The following is a 7,173-nucleotide window of genomic DNA, read 5'->3' on the forward strand; positions in this document are numbered from 1 at the left end:
AACCAGCTCCTTGAAAAAGAGCACTGCCTTCCTCTCAGTGTTAATTTCGTCAACGAAAACTATGACGAAAAATGTTCGTCAACAACCTTTTTTACATGACTAAGACAAGACGATGACGAGCTAAAAATAGATTCTTGATAGTAAAAACTATGACGAAATGTATATTTTGTTTTCGTTGAAGAGACGATATGAGCAAAAGCAAAATGTATTTCTGTAGATTTTGGCAAAAAAGATGCAAGTTTACATTTTAGTTTTGATTGATTTGAAGCCGTTGTTTATTAAAGTCTTGTCCAAAGGAAGTCAGTTGATAAGCTTTGTCCTTTACTGTTTTTGTCATCGTGTTCTTGCCAAATCTGGACACGTGAACACACACATAAATGCAGATGCAAAAAACACAGAGGGGAGAAGTGAAAAAATAAACAGTTGACTCATCTCATTCCTAATTCCCTGCTGGCGATGGAGGCAGCTCTCACGTTGCTGAATTCGTATCGCTGGAATGTGTTGTCTTTTCAGTTTGGATTAAGGTGAGAGTGAAGGCAGGGGGATGTGCCGGAGCGCAGGAGCTGTCCGACACCTCCTCTGTCACTGCCACTGCGTCTTCTGCTTTTAACTGCAACACTTTCACATACTCACCATAACACACACTCCAGCAAAAGGCTATTAAGAGGTTGACATTGGCACAGCCTTTTGCAGAGAGTTGGTGACAGGCTGAGACTGAATTGGAACTGCAGTTTGGTGTCACCACGCCTTCACAGTCAAACGCAATCTTGTTACATTGTAGATAATACCACACTGGAAAAAACTTAAATTAAGTGTATTATATCAACTGATTTCACATAACTGTATTAGGTTAGTTGTAAGCAATACTATTTTAGTTTACTATTTAAATTAATATTATTGCTTTCAACTAACCTGATACCGTTATGTGAAATCTGTTGACATAATACATTTAATTAAAGTCAACCTTTTAGTTTTATCAGTGCAGAGGACAAGTTAGCCACTGTTTGAAATACCCCAAATTAATGTTACTGTTTGTCTATTAGGACCAGGGTTTTGAATCGCAATATATCTGATATAAACGTATAAGGGGAAAAAACGATATGCCTATTACATGGTTAACGTATTATATGAAACGGATTACGTAATCAGGATACAAATTTAAAAGCTATTCCTTTATACATAATAATATTACTTTTACATTTCTAAAGTTGGGGATAACTAGCAGGATAGCATTGTTAATAAAAAAAAGTATATAGTGTTTGTGGTAAAAGGAGCAGATTTGATTTCTTCTTTGTAGCTGTACTGTTCTGTTGGCTAATACTTTTAAGTGTGAATCCAAACTGACCTTTATGTTCATAAAATAGTGTGTGTGAGCTTAACTGTATGTATTAAACTGAAACAGAGCCGTTTCTGTCAGATTTCATCTCACGTGTTTCATTGCTGGTGTATAGGCTACTGCGTGAATATGCTTGAAAGGCAGGTTTTCCTATGTATTTCTGAGTTGAGTACATCTTATGGATAGACAGAGGTGAAGAGGTGAGTTTTGAGGCAGCACTGGAAGAGTGTGAGGGACTCGGAATCCCCCCCCCCAAGATCTTCTTGTCGATGTACACTACCAAGTCATCTACATACACGGCACACCCTTGTAACCCAGGAACCATGCAGTTCATTAAGCGTTAGAATGTAAGCGGTGTGTTTCTTATGCCAAATGGCATGACCGTGTAGGAGTGCAATCCGGTAGGTGTTATAAAGGATGCAATTTCTCTGGCCCGTGGGGTCAGTGGTACTTGACAGGGTTACGCCCCTGATATAAGGGGAGAAATAATGACGAGAGTCAAAGTGATGTTTCTCTTGCGGTAACTTTACTCAAGTGCATTTACAAATATGTAACACCTTTCAAATTACTAATACAAAAAGCCTCTTGTAACTGAGTAAATAAACTTGTCTATTAATACTGTAATTGTAATTATTAGACTCCTTGATCTACAGTCAATCACTGACAACAAGATAGCAAAAACCTGTTAACAGAATTCTTCAACCACAATATATTACGCAGTATAATAATTTAGTGTGCTTACACATATACACAAAATGGCGGCAAGCGCGCGGCTCCGCTGTGCTTGTTTATACTGTATAGCAAAATTGGCACCTAGCTAAACACATGTTCTCGCCATTCTTACATTTCTCTCCGAAAGCAAACATATACACAAACATACATAAATGTCATATTACAACGCAGGGCTTGCTCAAAGGCACCACAGCACTTGATACATTTTATTATTTTAGAAAGGATGTGCCTGTTTGTGTCAACCTCCTTATTATAAATAATACATATTATTATTAAATATTATTATGCTTACAGATCCCTATCCTGTAGCCTTCATTGGACAGCTGTGTTTACTTTCCTAAACATGGCTAGTCACATAGCATCATCCATGTGGACTCTAGTTTGTTCATGCTTTTTAGTTTGTTCTGATATGTGCTTTAGGTCACTCACATCTGTCTGGATCCATGCTGGGTCTGGCCCATAGACTGGTCTGATCCTGACGTTTGAAAAATGAGGCAGGGGAAGCAAAATAAAGCACCGGTGTTGCTACAGGTAGTTAGCCCAGCCTTCATGCTAAACCAGCTCCTTGAAAAAAAGCACGTATTCTGCCTTCCTCTGTCCTTAACTCCTACCTCGGGAGGCTGTGGCGCAGTGGACTAGTGCGCTGGTGTTCGGATCAGGTGGGCACAGGTTCAAACCCCACTGCAGTCAGCATGTCGTTGTGTCCCTGGACACTTCACCCCAAGTTGCTCTTGTGGGAGTAGTATCGAATATGTGAGTCGCTTTTGATAAAAGCGTATAACAAGTAACATGTAATGTCAGGCTGATCAGGTCCGAGCTCTTTTACGGCCCGTGCAGCGCCGTATAGACTGAGAGTTACGTCATCTCCGTTCACTCCAATGGACCACTTTTTTACAGCAATGGCGGATCGTGGAGCCTCTCAATCGTTACCCGGAAGTTAGAGCCAAGGCTAGCAGAGCTGTAGAGTTGCAGCATAATAGACCGTTCGTGACGGACTTTTAAAGGTAAGAAGAAGTTTAAAGATTTATATTGCGGATATTATAAGTACATCTGATTCAAATTAACATGTGTATTAAAGGATGTCAGTGGATTATCCCTAAATTAGTAGATTTAGGGAACGTTTACAGATAACAGATAAAGCTAGGATAACGGATCAAGTTAGCAACACAAGTTGAACAGCCTTTTAATTGTAAATTCCGTTCTCTTAATGTCATTTCGTCCAACGTTGTTGAATTAGAGAAGACGGGCTTCTAAACGGGATTGTATGCGGGGGTGGAGGGAGTTAAATATTAGATAAATATAACTTTGGTGCGTGTAAGAGTGAGTATTTTTAGCAGAGCCATATTGTGTCCTTGTGATTATGTTGATTATTACCTGTCTGTATAATGTTGCAGCTCAGCTGATTTCGGATTGATGGCAAAGGGAGAGGGACTTAAGTGAGAGTGAAAACACAAGGTAAGTTTAATACTACTGTTTTATATAAGTAAGCATACTAAACATGTATTCTATCACTGTATTATATAAGTAATATTGTTAGTAACCTACTGTATGGCAGGTGGAGGGGCAGTGATGTTACAGGTGGAGGAGCAAAACTGCAAGACTGCAAACTCACAAGACAGAGAAATCAAAGTTTGTTCTCCAGAGAAGAGGTTGATTTCACTTCATTTATTTCATATTTTCTAAAGATGTGGAAATGGCAAAAAAAAAAACTTGAGAGCTGTAACCAAGACAACTGTAACAACATGAGTAGAGAGCCACCAAGGTTTTTCAAGTCCATCTCTTACTCCATTTTGCCAACCCAAATGTCCAGGTACATGACGGGACACCTTGCTTGTTTTTGTTGTTTGCGCTCCTCTGGCTGGGTGCTGGCAGGTGGAGGGCAGTGATGTTGGCAGGTGGAGGGGCAGTGATGTTAGCTGTTACACACCAGGCCCAAACTTAAAACATTGCATCCTTCTTTGCAGTGTCCTTATTCCTGGAAGGGGAATCTGCAATTCCTGGAGTTTTGTAACCCGTTGGTCTGCACGCAAAGCAAATTTTTAAAGCCTTCTTAATTGTCTCATTGCTCCATTTCATCCCCTTTGTGGTGAGTCTGCCTAATGCCTTAAGTTGTTCTTTTGAAAATGTTTTCTTATATTTGTTGTCCCGAATTTTCATTGTTTTCTTGAGAGCTGCATTTTCCTTCCTGATTTTTCTTAGTGCAGACTTTGCTTTTTTGGTGATTCCTTCTTGGCTCTTTAATTTTCTCTTTAATTTTTTTAATAGATCTGTTTGACTGGCTGCTGGTTCCCTTGTATGCTGACTGGCTGCTGGTTCCCTCGTATGCTGACTGGCTGCTGGTTCCCTCGTATGCTGGCTGGCTGCTGGTTCCCTCGTATGCTGACTGGCTGCTGGTTCCCTCGTATGCTGACTGGCTGCTGGTTGCCTTGTATGCTGACTGGCTGCTGGTTCCCTCGTATGCTGACTGGCTGCTGGTTCCCTCGTATGCCGACTGGCTGCTGGCTGAGTGGGTGGTGTCAACCCTCCCTGTCTCTCCTCACTAGCCATGTCCTCTCTTTCTTCACCCTCACTTTCCTTTCTCTCAGTCTCCTCATCCCTTCTTCCCTCAATCTTTGAGACTAATGTAAGTAGAAGACATGGCACTGTAGATTTTCGAACATTTAAAATATTATACCACTTAAAAATAAGAAATAAGACTTTTGTTACTAAGAGTTCATACTTATTATACCTGTGTCTCCTTTCACACTATAGCTGTGATCATGAGCTATGGGCTTTGTAGATACAGGTCCCGGGGTGAATCGTGGTGCAGGGGCCCTTCTCTTTTTGACCACAGGGCGATGCACGAAGATGGTGGGTATAGCCTCTGCTCTCAGCCTAGTCTTGCCCTTTTTTGTCTTGACAAACTGGTCTGCATCAAAATGTGCCTGCGGAGTGACTTGAGGTTACTTCACACACAGAACAACTCAGTTTTGTCTGCCCACATACATATTCCATAGTGGTTGAATACACGGTATTAGGAAACACTTTATACTTACTGGACATGTTATACTCATTACATACTGTATATAAAATATGACCAAGAATGTGAGACAACTTTATAGAAATTCATATCACATCTGTTACTGATGCCATTTGTCATACTTTGTTAAACTCACAAATAATAAAGTTCCATAACTTCAGTTGGGAACAAAGACCACACCTTATCTCCCCAAGGCAATTTCCCATCCAATAGGTGTGCTATATAGGTGTGTATAACCCTTTCTCCTGTCTGTTACTCCCTCTTTCAGCACAAGAACCAGAGGGGGATTCAATGGAGCCTGAATACCTGCACTGAGACCCTCACCCTGCACCCTGAGTCTCAACTCTCAGTGTTTTTCAAGCCTTTCCCTGTTTTTTTGTATTAAACAAAACATTAAGCTTTCCCAATGGTGTGGTTTTCGTTTTGTGAAAAAGTGCAAATGCAGTGTTTGTATATAATTACCTCACATATTTTTTTGCTGTTGGTCGTGAAATTGCTCCTGCTGACTTGAGCCAGCCATTTTTTCCTCCGCTCTGTGTCAGTGGGGAAGCCGTACATTCGTACTCCTTTCTCGGAGCGATTTGAGCATCCCCAGGCAGCACAGCAAACCATGGTGGCGACTAGGAGGCAGCACAGCAAACCAGGCCAACACGGAGGAAAAGGCACAGACAAACTGCATGATATGCTATTCAATGTTTATTGAATCCCATGTATTTGCAATGGATGTTCCTAAAACAACACATTTAACATCATCATCATGCTGCTGCTGTTGCTGCTGCTAGTCCTTTGATAGTCACCTGTCGGTCTCCTGTCTTTTCTGAAAGCCATAAAGATAACATTAGTCATTTAGATAACTTGTGTCCTCAATTACCATGGGATTACTGAAACTACCATGAATTTAAGAAAATGGTAGAAATTAATCTAATCTGAATTTTGAAGCATTCCTTTAGATCCCCTCCCTCTAAATATATCAATAAACATTAGAAAGTGATGCTCCTGACTACCATACTAGTTTAAGAAGATAATATTGGTTTTAAAGAATTCAAAGCTATAAACAGCAACAGGCTCTTTAACCAAGGCACTGTTAGCCTCACATGTAAACTAGTTGTTCACACTAATCCTAATATCACTTAATATTAGCAAATTCTATTTTATTTTTTAAAACATATTGATGTAAATACATACACATATCGATTTGTTGTATAAATATTGCAAATCAAAACCTTTATTCACTAATAATTACCAAAAATCGTAGTTCTATCTCCTGTTATCAATGCATTCACATTGCCCGCCATGAACTTCCGGGGAACGATCCTCGTCTGCATGAACCCCGTGACGATAACCATTTTTGGACTTCCGCTGTCGTAACTCTTCTATCTATATGGCGCTGGGCCCGTGCACACAGCGGGGTGCGTTGAAGCTTGCCGGCGGGCGTGTCTGAAACTCGACCAACAACCAATCAGATGAATCTCCCGCCCCTGACACACAAGCAGCGGCAAGACTAGAGCTTGTACTGGCATATGATTCGATTGGCTGACGCTTCTGCCGAGGCTTCAAATGTTGAACATTGCTCAACTTTTGCAGCGAGCCACGCCAGCAAAGCTCCGTGTCGCTTCCCATTGTGTGGAATGGGAATGGTGAAGCTTTCAACGCACGCCACTGTGTGGACGGGCCGTTACTTTCAGCTTTCCCGCCTCTCAAAGGGTGTTTCTTTAAGTGATTTAACATCATTTTCCTTCTCCATATTCGCTATCTAGTTTTGTTTACACTCCGTCTCTTTCCAACTCTCTCTTACTCAACGTCAACGTCAATCAACCACTCACTGGCGCTCCTGTTGCCACCTAGAGGTTGGCGGCATCAACAGCTGCATTAAATGCTCAGGGCGCAGCTTGTGCGCGCCCCGAGCTGCTCCTATCTGTTGCATTGAAGAGGTAGGGACTGCGCATGCATCACTTATAACTAGAGTCGACGGGCAAAGATTTCTGCGCCCCAAGCAGGAAACACGTAACACGATGTCTATCAGTAACTTTAGACATCGTAAAAAAAAAAATCATCTATATTTGATCGTAGATTATACATTTTACTG

General features: G+C 41.1%; 1 long non-coding RNA gene across 4 annotated transcripts; it reads left to right on the top strand.

The window, feature by feature from the left end:
- The first annotated feature begins 1,850 nt into the window (after positions 1-1,850).
- On the top strand, positions 1,851-6,881 carry LOC307020414. Of its 4 annotated transcripts, none has more exons than XR_013802881.1 (4): positions 1,851-3,072; positions 3,463-3,717; positions 4,033-4,154; positions 4,334-6,881. It is a non-coding gene; the product is annotated as an uncharacterized lncRNA (long non-coding RNA). The 4 variants fall into 4 exon arrangements; XR_013802883.1 differs by having other exon boundaries at positions 1,880-3,072; positions 3,463-3,523; positions 3,606-4,154; positions 4,334-6,878; XR_013802884.1 differs by having other exon boundaries at positions 1,880-3,072; positions 3,463-3,523; positions 3,624-4,154; positions 4,334-6,878.
- Positions 6,882-7,173: the final 292 nt, after the last annotated feature.

Source organism: Notothenia rossii (genome assembly GCF_949606895.1).
Source record: "Notothenia rossii genome assembly, chromosome: 9".
Classification (NCBI taxonomy): domain Eukaryota; kingdom Metazoa; phylum Chordata; class Actinopteri; order Perciformes; family Nototheniidae; genus Notothenia; species Notothenia rossii.